The sequence below is a fragment of the Castor canadensis genome, chromosome 7, assembly GCF_047511655.1.
Source record: "Castor canadensis chromosome 7, mCasCan1.hap1v2, whole genome shotgun sequence".
Classification (NCBI taxonomy): Eukaryota; Metazoa; Chordata; class Mammalia; order Rodentia; family Castoridae; genus Castor; species Castor canadensis.
The window spans coordinates 59,211,551-59,227,462 of NC_133392.1; the positions used below are offsets into that span (position 1 = coordinate 59,211,551).

Consider the following 15,912-nt stretch of genomic DNA (forward strand, 5'->3'; position numbering starts at 1 on the left):
GGCTCAGAAGGGCCACTACCTCAAAAATCCTGGCCATAAAGGAAATGCAAATGAAAACAACATTAAGATTCCACCTCACTCCTGTTAGAATGGCTACCATCAAGAACACCACCAACAACAAATGTTGATGAAGAAGTGGGGAAAAAAGAACCTCATACACTGCTGGTGGGAATGTAAATTAGTACAACCACTATGGAAAACAGTATGGAGGCTCCTCAAAAACTACAAATAGAACTGCCATATGATCCAGCAATTCCACTCCTAGGGTGGTATTCCAGAGGAATGTAAGTCAGGTTATAATAAAGTCTCCTGCACACCCATGTTAATTGCAGCACTATTCACAATAGCTAAGCTATGGAAACAGACAAGATGTCCCACTACTGATGAATGGATTAAGAAAATGTTGTATATAATGGAATTTTATTCAGCCATAAGGAAGAATGAAATTTTGTCATTCACAGGTAAATGGATAGAACTGGAGCATATCATCTTAAGTGAAGTTAGTCAGGCTCAGAAGGCAAAGACCACACATTTTCTCTCATATGTGGAATGTAGACTTCATACGTACAGCAATATTAGAAAAAACAGGTCATGCTAAGGGGAGGGCACTAACAGGAGAGAGAGGGTAAAAGAAAGAAGTAAAGAAGGTGAATATGGTTGATGTACTTTCTATACAAGTATGAATATAGAATATTTAAACCTGTTGAAATCACCATAAGAAGGGGACTAAGGCAAAAAGGACAAAAATGGAGGGAATGAATCAATTCAGGTTATAATACATATATACATGGAAATGTCATAATGAAACTCCCTGTAAAGATACCTTTAAAAAAATGTCTTTTTTCAAAAATAGAGAACAGGAAGGTAAAATAGGCCCTATCTGGGGGGTGGTGCCAGTGGAAGGAGGGAAGATATAAAGAAAGGATGTAGGAGGGTGAATACTGTAGAAATATTATTTACTCATGTATGAAAACAGAAAAAAATGAGATCTTCTAGGAACTGGGGTGGGAGGATAAATGAAAATGATGGAAGGGTGTATTCAACTATGATATGTTGTAAGAACTTTTGTAAATGTCATAATGTACCCCTAGTGCAGCAATAATAAAAAACAATAATTAAGCATAAAAAAAGAAGGGCCACTACCTTTTTGATGTCCAGAGGAATAACGTCACTATGGCCTTGGGGATTGCTTACTGGGAAGGGCTACATGGCCTATAGGAGGTAAAGTCACCTGGACTATGGCATCTCTGTCATGGAAAGGGGCAAGAGCATGTGATGAAGTGGGCATGTGCAGAGCACTCTACTCAACAGGAGAAGGAGGCCATTGGCAAGGAGATGGCAGACCTATAGCTGCCCTCCAAAGTTCAAGAGCAGCCAGTTATGTACTTGTAGCTCACCCAACTGGGAAAGCCACAAACAGTGAACTAAATGGAACTAGTCTACATGACAAAATCTTTCTGTATTGCTGTCTACTGAAATTACAGTTTATCATTATTAAAAGGAAAAGTTCAGCAGCACCAGCGGTTCATGCCTGTAATCCTAGCTACTTGGGTTGGGGGGTGGGGCAGAGAAGGGCTGAGATTTGGACACCGTGGTTGAGGCCAGCTCTGGCAAATAGTTCCCGAGACCCTATCTCCAAAATAACCAAAGCAAAATGGACTGGAGGTGAAGCTCAAGTAGTGGGACACTTATGAAACCCTGAGTTCAATCTCCAGTCCCACCAAAAAGAAAAGTTCACATTTTATTTGCTGAGAGAGTGAGGAGTAAATCTAAATCTATTGGCCAATCAGACATTTCTGATCCTTAATCTGTATTTGGAGTTTTTTGGAGCGCACTTTTGGATAAGCAGTTTGTCTATTATTAGGTTGTAGTTTAAATTTTCCGACCTGGGCCGGTTCACCCCTCCTTAGGCAACCTGGTGGTCCCCCGCTTCCGGGAGGCACCATATTGATGCCAAACTTAGTGCGGACACCCGATCGGCATAGCGCACTGCAGCCCAGAACTCCTGGACTCAAGCGATACTACTGCCTCAGCCTCCGGAGTAGCTAGGACTACAGTCGCGCACCACCGCGCCCAGCTAGTTTAAATTTTCAGTTGATTCTACCATCTTGCAATAAAATGACAACTGAAACAAGGCAGGGGAAAAGGCATTATTTGAGACTTGATTTTACTTTTCCAGCAGAAGGCCCAAATGGATGGAATGACAGTGCTGTAAAGAAATGCGCTTTCTTAGACAGGATTTCCTTTCATTAGCTGCACAGGTTTCAGTACTCACTCCCTTCATGAACATCAGCTAAAAAACATTAAAAAAAAAAACAGAAAAAAAATCATATTCTTTCTTACAGCAGCCAAAGCTAGCTAAAGCTGCTTTTAATGAAATGCATGGAACAGTCAAGAGGCACCTATGTTGTTCACAGCCTGTCAGTGAAGATTTCTTTTCTTAAACTGGACATGGCTCAAGAGGTAGAGTGCCCGCCTAGCAAGAGCTAAGCCCTAAATTCAAACCCCAGGATGATCAAAAAAAGATTACTATTTTTATAAGAATATATTTTTCTAATTATAAAAAATATATTCATTATAATAATCTTGAAAAAGTGACCCCAAACCTCAGAAATAACATTATTAATCTTTTAGATACAGTGTTTTTTTATCAGGGCTTTTACCCTCTTAACCAGTCTAGCATAGTATTTTCCCAGGACATTCAATACTTCAAAGACATCATTTTAATAGATTTAGAATAGGCTTGTGGATATGCTATAAGTTATTTAACCATTTCCCATTCAGTGAACATTTGTTTCTAATTTTTCACTTAAAGATAATGTGGTCAACAAACTTGTTGAATGTAAACCTTGGTCCATTTTTTTCTGTGTATTTTTTAAATAAATTTTTTATTAGGATATATTCATTACACAGGGTGGGGATTCATAGTGACAATTCCAATAAGACTTATATTGTACGTTATTTACATTGTCCCCATTATCTCTCCCTCTCAGCCACCTGGTCCATTTCTTTTTTCATGCTTTACCACTTGAGCCACACTGCCAGTCCATTTTGCTCTGATTATTGTGGAGATGGGATCTCAAAAACTATCTGTCCAGGCTGGTGTTGAACCATGCCCCTCCTCATCTCAGCCTCCCAAATAGGTAGGATTACAGATATAAGCCACTGGTTTTTTGTTTTTGTTTTTTGGGGGGGTTTTTTTGGTGATACTAGGGTCTGAACTCAGGGCCTCACACTAGCTAGGCAGGGACTCTACCACTTGAGCCACTCTGCTAGCCCTTTTTCTCTGGTTATTTTAGAGATAGGGTCTCACTTTTTACCCAGGCTGGCCTGAACCACAATCCTATTTTACATTTCCCTCCATAACTAGGATGACAGGCAAACCACCATGCCCAGCTATTGGTTCAGATGGGCTTTGCTAACTTTTGTCCAGAGTGGCCTCAAACCTCAATTCTCCTGATCTTGGCCTCCCAAGTAGCTAGGATTATAGGTGTGAGCCACCGTTGCCTGGCTTTTAAATTAATCAGTCAGAAGACAACATGAAGTCAGAAACTCTTGTTTTCTTCACTGCTATAATATCAGATCCTCGAACAATGCCTGGCACACATAGTTTTGAATTAATTATTTAAGATGTAACATGCTATGTATACATCAGAACTGAACTTTGCTGACAAGTTGGAGGATTTCTCATCATGGTCCCATCTGCCAGCCAACATTTCCTTTTCAGTAGCATTGCCATTATTGACAGTACATTACAGCTCGTTTATGTCATTATTCGGAAATTTTGTTATAGATTGCCTTTATTATTTTAGATAATATGAGTCAAAAGCAGAAAGGAATTAGCATTCAGAAATAAAGCCTCATTTTTATGAATTTAGTAGGGCTGATGCTATCATGGAAGTCAGAGATGTGTCAAAAGAAGTGTACTGTTAGCCTAATTAAACTTCAGCCTCATTGGTCCCAGCCATCAGCTAGCTACATCTTTATTGAATGAGGAAATACACACTAAAAAAAAGCTAACCTTTTCTGTGGTAACCAAAAATTACATGGAAAGTTTTCTAAAATAATGCTTGTTTAAAAATTTTTTTTTTTTGGCAGTGCTGAAGTTTGAACTCAGGGCCTTACACTTGCTAGGCAGGTGCTCTGCCATCTGGGCCACACCTATAGCCCTAAATACTTTTCTGAAACTGTGTGTGTGTGTGTGTGTGTGTGTGGAATTCCAGGGCCTTGTACATGTTAAGCCGAGTTTTACCACTGTGCTACATCCCTCGAGTCAAAATTCATGAACTTTTTAAAGAGGTGGGGGTCTCACCATGCTGCCCAGACTGGCCCCAAACTCCCAGCTCAAGTGATCCTTCTGCCTCAGACTCGATTAGCTGGGCCTGTACTACACTGCCATCTGCCCCTGGCTTTGAATTTCTTTTAATCATTTCAGCAGAATAAAATTCTACACTTGTGTGGTTTTAGACTTCTAGAAATACTGTATTGCTTCTCAAATTAAAACATTTCTTTTATGGAAAAAAGTTCTCAAAGACTGTAATAACCAATGTCATTTGCCTGTTTTAACAGCCACCCCCCCCCCCAATTCTCTGCCCACAACATACATAACTCTCCCCTTCTGTTCCTTCAAGAGCTCCAGTTTTGTTTGGGGAGGCCCCACTGACTTAGAAATGGCCTAAGCAGTCAGAACCACCTCATCTCCACTGCCACATGCTCATCACTCCAGATGTACTGTCACCAGAGGCCCAAAGGAAACAGTGCCAGTGACCACGGACTTCTAAACTGTGAGCCCAAACAAACCCTTTCCTCCTTCTAGTTTGCTTTTTCTGGTATTTTGTCACAATGACAGAAAGCTGGTTAACATTGCCTAAGACAAACTTTGTCTCAACTGCTAGAATAATTTTTTAGACCATCATTGAAATGAAAAAAATCAATTATCTTAAAATTCTCTTAGAAATTACAGACATTCAAGATGTATTAAAGCACCTGATACAACTAGAAAACTATTATTTTATGTATGAAAAATGGACAATTTTCCTTTTTTTTTTTTTGTGGCCCTGGGGTTTGAACTCAGGGCTTTGTGCTTACAAAGCAGGCATTCTAACACTTGAGCCGCACCTCCATGTCCAACAGTATTTGGTTTTGATTAAATGAAAGGAGTTGTTGAGCAGGTGTAAGATTAAGTACCTTTATTTGGTTCTAAAACAGTGGTCCTCAAGCCTTACTCAGCATCACTGTGGAGGCGTGTTAGGACTTGGATGGCTGACTGCATGCCCAGAGTTATGATTTTGTAGGTTGGGGGTGGAGCCCAAGAAGAAACATTTCTAACAAGTTCCCAGATAATGCTGAGGCTGCACTGGAGAGCCACTGTAGAAAAAGTATGGTATTTCTAAGACCAAAGTTGTATAAAAATATACTAATTTGACTTTTTCTTTCTCTGTGCCCCTCCCCCTTTTTCTTTTTTGATGGGACTTGGGTTTGAACTTAGGGCTTCATATTTTATATTCTTATTTAGAAGTAGAAAAGTCTTTTTTAAGTCATTTCACTTAATCAATTAATGTGCCTGTTTGCACTCTATTGTGATAAAAATCACATTAACAATTTAACTTTTGAAAATTACTGTGTATTTCCTAAATTCCAAGCACATGCTAGACTTTGGGTGGTAAAATGACACTATTCCTCTGTCATGTTATTCATGCCCAGCAGGGTAGACCAATATAAAAATGCTAACAGAAAAAGATACACATAAAATGCTCAGGAGAGCAATGAGGGGACAGTAGGTCTGTCCAGGAGACAGGGAGCTCCAGAAATGCGGGGTGTCAAAGAACAAAACTGTAATAATTTGGCTTCAAGATTGTGATTGACTTGATTTAGCAATTCTAGAATCGGACAACATTTCATGCCATGAAATGGATGAAGTATTCTGATGGGCTGAGCAGAAAAGTTTGTTGTTTGATTTTTACCAGTTGGTTTTATAGACAGAGAAGGGTTGAAAAAAAGCAAAAACAAAGAACAAAAACATGGATTGCTCATTTCAAATTTACTTTCCTTGTAAGGCAGGACAGGGAGAGAGAACACTAGAAAAATAGAGATTGGTTGACATCAGATGACTTTGGGTAACTTTTTATAAACATTAAAGGATTAAAAAATGCAAGGATTAAAGCATGGGGAAGTTCATTGTCATGAAGACTGGCCTGTTTGGAAAATTTAACAACTTTGTTTTGTGGCTTTGGAACTTTAGCATGGGTGACATTTGATTTGGGGGACCTAGTTCAAGAAATCCACAGTTTAGTTCAATAGGTATTTTGTGCCAGGCTCCAACACCAGGTCCCTGGGGAAAGGAGGAATGTTACCAAAGTTTGGTTCTGGAACTCGGCGCCAATTCGCAAATGAGAGCAGCATTTGGAATAAAAGGAAAATGAGGTTTATTGATCTCTCTGCAAAGGAAGAGTGCAGCAGACTAACATCTCATAAGCTGCTGTCCCCCACCCCTATCCCCTGATCCAGGTGGTTTTTAAAGTAAAGTCTGCAAAGTGGACTCTGAGTGTGCATGCTAGAAGACATGACTCAGCCAGATGGTGGTCTTTGGGGGCCCACATCTCCCCATTTGCTGGTGCCAGTTGTTGAAATGTCTTGCTGATGTTAGTTTCCTCATTCCTGTGGTCATGGAGATAGGGAGCAGAAAGAATGTTCATCTTGAATTACCCCCCTGCCCCCCAGACACACCCAAGGCAGGGGGTGGGGGGAGGCAAGAATGAGAGGGAAAAAGAAAAAGGAGGGGGAAAAGTTAGTTTTAAACATGAGTAATCCAGCAAAGCAGGATGGCTAGCAAAGTAAGTTAGTCACTAGGCTAAAACTACACCATGACCATATTTAGGTAGTCCCTGTTACAACTTCCCCACTGTCAATTTTTTCCCATCCACTTCCATGGAATAAGGGACGCTGTAGTCATCTTGCTGCTTCCTGCTGAAGTTGGATGGTGTTGGAGGATTTTTCTGGTGGAAGGCCTGTACCTGCCTTTGCCAATCATCCTTGTGTGTACTAAAGGCTCCAATAGTGGTTTTGCATAGGTAGGGTATGCAACAGAGTGCTCAGCAGAAAAGTATATATGTTGACCCTATAATCAATAGAATAATCATACCAAAATGAAAGGTAACTAATAAAACAGATTTGATACCATTTGGGATCCAGGGGAAAAAAAAAGACTAGAAAACCAGCCTGTGGACCCCACCCCTGCTATCTAAAATGGCCCTATGATGCTCACATTTGCTATAACCAAGTAGCTTGCTGTCTAATCTTTTCTATGCTGGTTTCTACCTGAGAGGAAGTGTTGATATAGGTACAACAAGATGTATTAGCAATAGCACATACACCCCCTTGTTCAGCTAGCATGTAATCTAGAGCCATTCGATTATCCAGTACAACTTTTGCAAGAGAGTCCAAGGAGTGTGGTAGATCAGAAAGGGATAAAGCAGTTTCATTAGCTATGGTGATCAGGGTTTGGGACAGGTTTCGGAGTACCCATTGATGGGCTCCCCACCAGGGTAAAAAGGAATGGTCAAAATTATACCAATACCCATCTGGTACCTTTCCTGGTAAATCCCGTGTCACTCTAGTGAAAAGCTTCGAAGAGCTTCCCCAATGAGTGGATTCATTTAAAGAGTGAATGGAGAATGGTGTAACTAGGGTACTCAGCATACACTGGGTAGGGCTGGAAAAATTTCTTAGGCAGTCTGTTGCCCAGGGCTGTCCACTAATTTGACAAACAAACACAAATCCTGGGGGAGCACAGAAAACCATTTCTTCTTTAAAATACTTTAATGGGTCTCTGGTGTAGAAGTATTCTCCCACTCGAAACCCTGTACGTTCCATCCAAGGATGATTCTGGAAGGAGTAATCAGCTATTACTTTAAACTCCTCTGCGGAAAATCGAGTATTTTTCTGCATGCACAGAGGTAACTGCCCTGACTTGGGAGGGGGTATCATTTCGAAATACTCTGGAATCCGTGTTTCCCTGAGACTACCATCTATGTGGGTTATGTAAATGGTATTAGCGGCAACAAGAGGAAGAGTAAGGCAGGGAACAGCAGAGATGCCTTCAACCAGATGGCCTACTATCCGTACCCGGTACATAATAGTACGAGCCCTGAGGTCCAGTGTTGGTGTCCAGACCCCATCTGGGACCTGAGTGAAATTAGTGACAGGGTAGACAAAAGGGTCACTATGATCTATGACAGATCGGGCTCTAGGGACACAGATCCAACAGTCTACTGCTTGTGCTGAGGAAGCCAGTGTTTGAGCAATACGGACCAGTGAGTTATCCTTCCATCCTGCAGAAAGGGTACAAGGACAGAAACAGATTAGTAGACATATAACAATATTCATTGTGTCTTTTTCCTGAAGAGCCTTAGATCCTCCCTCGGTTGGCTCTCCCAGTGGAGTTCTGGTGTGGTAAAGTCGCTTGCTTGGCACTTCTTTACTCTTCTATGGTGTACACACGGCTGGACTCCAGCTAGCTTCAAAGAGGTTATGAGTTGTCAGAAGCACGTTGTAAAGGCCCTTTCTTCTTTCCTTCTAGCTGTTATTCAGGGCCTGGCTCTTTCCAAGCTTTCAGAAGGTCTGCTCTCCTGTCCTGAAAGGATGGAGGAGTGTCTCCAGCTGAAGTGTTGACCTGGAAGAAGCAAACTTATGTGTAGCCATTAGTAATGGACTTATTTGTTGTACATACTGTTTTAACTTAGACTCTTCTTGTATATTTACACTTTCGCCTTTTCCTCCAGGGGCCAAGCAGGGTCTCCCATATACTATGTCATAGGGGCTTAACTTGAGACCACTTTTGGGGCCACCCATACATGGAGAAGGTATTGGCAATACCTTGTCCTATTTTAAATGGATTTCTTGACCCAGTTTGACTATAGTCTTCTTCAGTGTGTGATTCATTTGTTTCCTTTTTTCCAGTAGCTTGGGGTCTCCATGACACTTGTCGCTTCCACTTGATGCCTAAGGTTTTACTTACTTTTTGGGTAATTTTTGCTACAAAGAGAAGTCCATTGTCAATCTGAACTGAAGATGGGAGTCCATACCTTGGAATGACCTCTTTTAGTAAGATCTTTGTCACCTCTGATGCTTTCTTAGTTGGGTGGGGTAGGGCTTGACCTACCCAGAAAAGATATCAACTAGCACTAATAGGTTTTTGAAGTTTCCAGTAGTCATTGGCATCTGAATGAATTCTACTTGCCAATCTTCAAAGGAGTGTTCTCCCATGTATTGGGTTTCCTTCTCTATAGGTCTTTTATTCTGTTTTAGGATTGTTCTATGGATACAAGGGGCAGTTTTGAAAGACTCTTGCATAGACCGTTGTAACTGAGGCCTCACAAATAAGTTTCAGTGAGTTCTACCAATGCATTACGACTATAATGTGTACACTCATGTAAATGTTTTGCTGGTGGCTGGACCAATGCTTTGGACAAAAGTATAAGGCACGCCCTGAATTCTAATCTTGGTTCTACTTATCATGTAAATGTAGGGAAATCATAAACCTTCCTGTGCAAATAGTTTGGTGATTAAACCAGTTCATGGGTGTGCCTGGGAACACAAACACTTATTTATTGCTTTTTAAGAGCCTTGGTTTGCTTACACACAACAGAAAGTTGATTCCTGATTATTTCTTAGGTGTTAGCATGTAAGAACTCACTTAACTATTGCATTGGACTGCTGCCTCAAAACTAACACCAGCTTAATTCTTTTAAATTGCAAATATGTGACAATAAGAGTACTGGCACTTATATTGTACAAGGATACTATGTATTTTTAGTTCAACTGGTAAAAAAAAGTGGGAAAAAGAATTACAAATTGTACGTAAAATGAGTTTTCAATCAAAATTTGGAATACAATTAATTTGTAAATTAGTTTAATCTAGCTGCATATATAGTTTTATATGCCCAACCACTACATGTGAGGCAGGCTAGGATCAGGGAAAGTTCGGGACTCATAAAAAATATATGTCTTAATATTGTATGTGTTTTTAGGTTGCCCATGCCTGGTCCTGGGACCACCCTCACCTGGCCCAGGCACTGCACAGTGCCCTTCCCCCCTCATAGATTATTGGATGGGAATCTCCTGGGTCTGCCCTTCCCATGGGTTAGTGAAGGTTTTAAAAACCCCTGAAAAATAAGAGCATGCTCTCTCTGCCAGCAGATTCTACCTGCGCCCACCATGCTCCCTTTTGTATTTCCTTTCCCTAACTTTCAATAAACCCCAATTACACCCACGTGTCCTGCTGTGCCTTCTTCCCTGTGGGACACAAGGACTTTGGAAATCTTCTGATCACAGACTGTACCGTTAACATATGTACTTTGTGTTTATTTTTATGCACATTTTCTAGAATTCTATAAGCTCTGGACCACCTCCTTTGTTTGTTATGATACTTTCTAAATAAGATAAACATGAATCAGTTATTTATTTGCAGTGGTAAAACCCTTACCATGTGCAGAAAAAGACTTAGGTTCTTTCTACTGCTCTAAAAGGAAACTGTACTTGGCTATCCAGCTGGACGGGATGTTTGTGTTTTTAATTTGGGATTTTTAGACAGCTTCACATTTAAAGTCATATCAATCTTCATGTAAAGCACTGGTAGACTTTTGCTCTATGCTGAAATTAATGGGAAAGTGCTGGGGTCTAGCTCAGTGCCCAAGGCCCTGGATTTGACCCCAGCACTAACAAAAACAAAACAAAGAAAAGGTTGAAATGAAATGAAATTGATGGGGGGAAACAGTCTTTGGAGTTTCGTTTTTTTTTTTTTTTTTTTCTTTTGCAGTACTGGGGTTTGAACTCAGGGCCTGGTACCTGCTATGCCAGTGCTGTATCACCTGAGTCACACCCCCAGCACTGAGTCTGCAGAGTCTTGAGGGAAAAACATTTTGTCTCTGCCTTCCTACTATTTGGGTTTAACTATTAGTGGGAAATAGTATATTTTGAAAACATTATCACAATCTCATAAACAAGGAAACAAAATAATATTAACTCTTAAAACCTTGTGGCCAAGTCTATTTGTATCTTTCTGGGTTTTTTTTTTATGTATACTTATAAATGCAAGCTTACAAGAAACGGTTTACATATATATATATATATAACTTTTAATTTAATAGAAAAGTATGTTTTGTTTTCTAAGATGGAGTCTTAAAACATAGCTCAGTCTGGTCTGGAATTTGCTACATAGCACAGAATAGCCTCAAACTAACTTGCCATCCTCTTGCCTCTGCCTCCTCAGTTCTAGGATTATGTACATGCACCGCCACACCTGGCCTAAATATGAGTTTTCTTTCCTAATACAACAATATATTGTGGGCACATTCCATGTTATCTCATAGAATTACATTCCTTAACAATACAAACTTCATTCTTTTCAACATCCCTGGTTTTTCATAGTTTATCTCATGGCTTCACACATAATCAACCCTCTTAAGGGTTTCCTGCAGGGACTCCAACCCTGCCATACATTGCCTGTCCTTCCAGGCTTTCCTTTGAAATCTGAGTGGAAACCTCCATGACCCCTTAAAACTTAGACTAATCTTGCATTCTGCATGCCTGCAAAACCAGCATCATGCAGATGATGACAGGTGTACTGGTAGCTCAAAAGTGGCCCTGGGACCTTGGGCTACAGTGCAGGAGCCTCTAAGTGCTTAGGTGGCAAGCATGGTGAATCAAATCATGGGGAAACAACTTCCTAGACAGCCCTGGGTGAGCAGGGTGCACAGAAGGGTTCTCATCTAAAGAGAAAAAGCTTTTAAGTGAGTTTACACTTTTATACCCTTCAGCCTGTGATGGCTGGGATCCTGATGAGTCCCAAGATGACCTCAAGTCATCTTTCCTGTTGTCCCAGTACAAAGAACATGGCTTATTTTTAATGGCTCTGGTCTCCTCAGCAACCATGCCTTCCTTAACCCTAACTTTACATGGACTTTTCTGATCAAATTGCAGGATTTTTAAATCTTTATGCTCTGCTTCTTGTTCTAACTTCCCAGTGTAGACCTGGCTAAAAGCAGCTAGCAACAAATAACCATACCCCAGACTGAGTGCTGAGCTACCTTGAAATGTCCTCCATCAAATTAGGTCATCATCTTTAAATTCAGTCTTCTACGAAGTCTCAGGACATGGGCAAAATGTAGGCAACTTTTTGCTAGAATGTATCAGAATAGTCTCTGGTCCAATTCCCAATAGAGTCCTTGTTCCCATGTGAAACTTTGCAAACAATCTTTACTGTCCACATTCCTATCAACATTCTGATCTTCTGAGCTCCTATTAGAATCACCAATTAAGCTCTGCTTACAGCATTGTAGGCTTTCTCTAGCTTGTATCTTCAAACTTTCAGATTCTTCCCACAAACCAATTTTAAAAGGCTTCTGAACCACATGGTTAGGTCGTCACAGCAAAAACCCCACTCTCAATACCAATTTTCAGTGTTAGGCAGCTTTTTGTAACTGTGACAAAATACCTGAAAAAATGCAAAAATTGCTATGAAAAATTGACTAAAGGGACTCAACAGATTTAAGCAGGCAAAAAGAAAAGCCAGAGAATTTTAAAATAGGTCAATTGAGAATAGCCAGTCTGATAAACAAAAAAGAAAAACAGACTGAAGAAAAATGAACAGAGCCCTAGAGATCTCTGGGACATCCTCAAGTATATCAACATACCCACGGTAAGACTCCAGGTGGGGAGAGGACAAGGTGGTAGAGAAATTACCTGAAGAAACAATGTGCAGGGCTGAGATACAGCTCAGTGGCAAAGTGTTTGCCTAGCATGAGCAATGCCTGGGTCAACACACAGCAACACACACACACACACACACACACACACACACACACACAAAAGAAAATACCGACCCCAAACTTCTCAAGTGTGTAGACAATATTAATCGACATAGCCAGGAAGTACAACAAATCCCAGGTAGGATAAACTCAAAGTAATCTTCACCTAGACACATCATGATGACAGAATCTTGACAGCAGCGAGAAGAGATTCATCATGCAAAATGAATTCTTAGTAAGATTAAAAGCGGATGTCTCAGCAGAAACTGGATGCCAGAAGGTAGTAAAATGATATACATAAAGCGAGTACATAGGCTGAAAAGATTTTCAGCCAAGAATTCTATATCCAGCAAAACTGTCATTCAAAACAAAGGGAGAGGGCTGGTGGAGTGGCTCAAGTGGTAGAGCGCCTGCCTAGCAAGTGTGAAGTCCTGAGTTCAAACCCCAGTGCTGCCAAAAATAAATAAATAAATATTTTTTTTAAAAAAGGAGAAATTGTCTTTCTCACATGATTTTTATCTCAGATAACCACAAATGGAAAGAATTTGTTGCTAGCATTTCTGGCCTGTGGGAAATGCTATTTAGCCTTTAGGTTGAAATGAAAGGATGCTAGACAGTAAGCAGCTCAAATCCCCATGAACGGACAGAGCCCCAAATGTACAATAAGCACATGAAGAGATGCACATACACTGATCATTACAAAAAATGTGGATCAAAACCACACTGAAGTGTCTTCTCATGGCTACTATGAAAAATATAAAAGGGGCCGGGTAAGGTGGCTCACGACTGTAATCCAGCTACTGCAGAGACAGACTTGGGAGAATCTCAGTTCAAAGCCAGCCCAGGCAAAAAGTTAGCAAGATCCCATCTCAATCAAAAAGCCAGGTTTGGTGGTGTGTGCCTGTGGTCTCATCCATGTAGGGAGGGTGTAAATAGAAGGACCAAATTCCAAAGCTTACTATGGACCAAAATGTGAGACCCTACCTGAAAAATAACTACAGCAAAAAAGGGATTGGGGCTGGGGGCATGGGGCATTAAGGTTAACTTCAGTAACCTCTGCCCAAAAAAGAATAAAAAGTATGTGTTGCTAAGGTGTAGAGAAAAAGTAAAATGGTGCAGCCATTATGTCAAACAGGGTGGTGTGCCTCAAAAAACTGAAGGCAGATTCTCAAAGATTCACACACCATGCTTATCACAGTGTTATCCACATAGCCAAGAGGTCACAGCAACTCCAAATCCCAAACAGGGGATGAATAAAGAAAAGGTGGTATACAGATGGCCCACAGGTTCCATCTGCAAGGATTCCACCAACTACAGATCAAAAATATTTGAAAAAACAATTGTATTTGTACTAAACATGTATAGACTTTTTTCTTGCCAATAGTCCCTAAATAATATAGCTTAAAAATTATTTGCACAGCCAGGCATAGGGGTACACACTATTAGTCCTATCTACTCAGGAAGCTGAAGCAGGAGAACTGGTTGGGCCCAGGAGTTAAAGGTCAGCTGGGTGACATAAGCAAGACCCTATCTCAAAACAAAACAAATACATGAACAATTTCTCTCACGATGTACATTGTATTAGGCATTAAGTAATCTAGAGGATGTACCTAAGTTGTATTTTATATAAGGGATGTGAGCATCTGTGGTATCATTGGGGTTCCTGGAACTAACATACAATGGAATATTATTCAGCCTTGAAAAAAAGAAGGAATTCACATCACATATTAAGACATGAGGAGCCTTGAGACATTATGCTAAGTGCATGAGCCAATCACAAAAAGATAAATACTCTATGAATCCTCTAATATGAAGTATTCAAAGTAGTCAAACTCATAGCAGCAGGCTGGGCATGGTTGTACACACCTATAACACCAGCTCTCTGGAGGCTGAGGCAAGAGGATTGAAAGTTTGAGGACAGTATGGGCTACACAGTGAGAATCCATCTCAAAGCATCCCAAATAAAATAAAATGCTAGCAGGGTAGGAAGGTGGTTACTAAAGGCCTAGGGGGTAGGGGAGCAGTTCCTGTTTACTGGGTAGTTTCATCATAAGATAACTATGTTCTGGACCTCTGTCGTACAACAATGTGAATATTCTTAACATAGCTGACACTGTATGCTACAAAGAGTACACTCAATGCTATGTGTTTTAGCCACAAAAAATAAAGACCACCAGAAAAGGTAAATACAGCAGGAATGTATTTTTCTCTTATTTAATTAAAAAAGACAACTGCACAAAGCAATAACTATACATCTGTGTTGATGGGCACAAAATGTAAAAGGATATATTTGTATAATAAGAAAAGCATACAGAATCAGGGAGGGGATGCAATTAAAGAGGTGTAAAATTTATGTGCCATTAAAATTGTATTAATCAAAACTAGATGGTTATCAGCTGACTGTTCATTGCACTCCTCCAGGCACCACTGGGAACATAACTCAGAAATATATATAGTATAGAAATGACAAGGAAAATATAAAAGGTATACTATAAAATATCTAGTTTAAGAAAAAAAGCAGGGAACCAGATACCAGTGGCTCATGACTGAAATCCTACCTACTTGGGAGGCTGAGATTGGATCAAAGTTTGAGGCCAGCCTGGAAAATAGTTTAAGAGAGTCCATCTCTCCTAAAATAACCACAGCAAATAGACTGGAGGTCTGGCTCAAGTGGTAGACCATCTGCTTTGCAAGTGCAAAGCCCTGAGTTCAAACCCAATCTCACCAAAAAAAAAAAAGAAAAAAAGCAGGGAAAAGCCAGGTATGGTGGTGCGTAACTGTAATTCCAGCACTTGGGAGGTTGAGGCAGGAGGATCAAGAGTTTAAGGGCAGTCCAGGCAAGTTAGGGAGACCCCCATCTCAAAAAGAGAGACCTCATCTCAAGGGCTCAAGTGGTACAGCCCTTGTCTAGCAACAGCAAGGCCCTGGATTCAATCCCCAATACCACAAAAATAAGTAAATATTAAAAAAAAGAAAAAAATGGAAGCAGGGACTGGGGACGTAGCTCAGTGGTAACGTTACCAAACCATGCCCATTTTGCCAGCCACATAGCATGTCGATTATTCAATGAGTTTTGCAAAACAAAAGAATTTATTCACAAAGGTGG

General features: G+C 40.4%; 1 protein-coding gene across 1 annotated transcript in view; it reads right to left on the reverse strand.

The window, feature by feature from the left end:
* Positions 1-6,401: 6,401 nt before the first annotated feature.
* LOC109701212 (uncharacterized) overlaps positions 6,402-15,912 on the reverse strand; it is a 28,778-nt gene continuing 19,267 nt past the window's right edge. The window contains exon 5 of the mRNA XM_020186660.2: positions 6,402-8,671. The gene's annotated coding sequence lies outside the window, so the exon portion shown is untranslated. The remainder of the gene's footprint in view (positions 8,672-15,912) is intronic.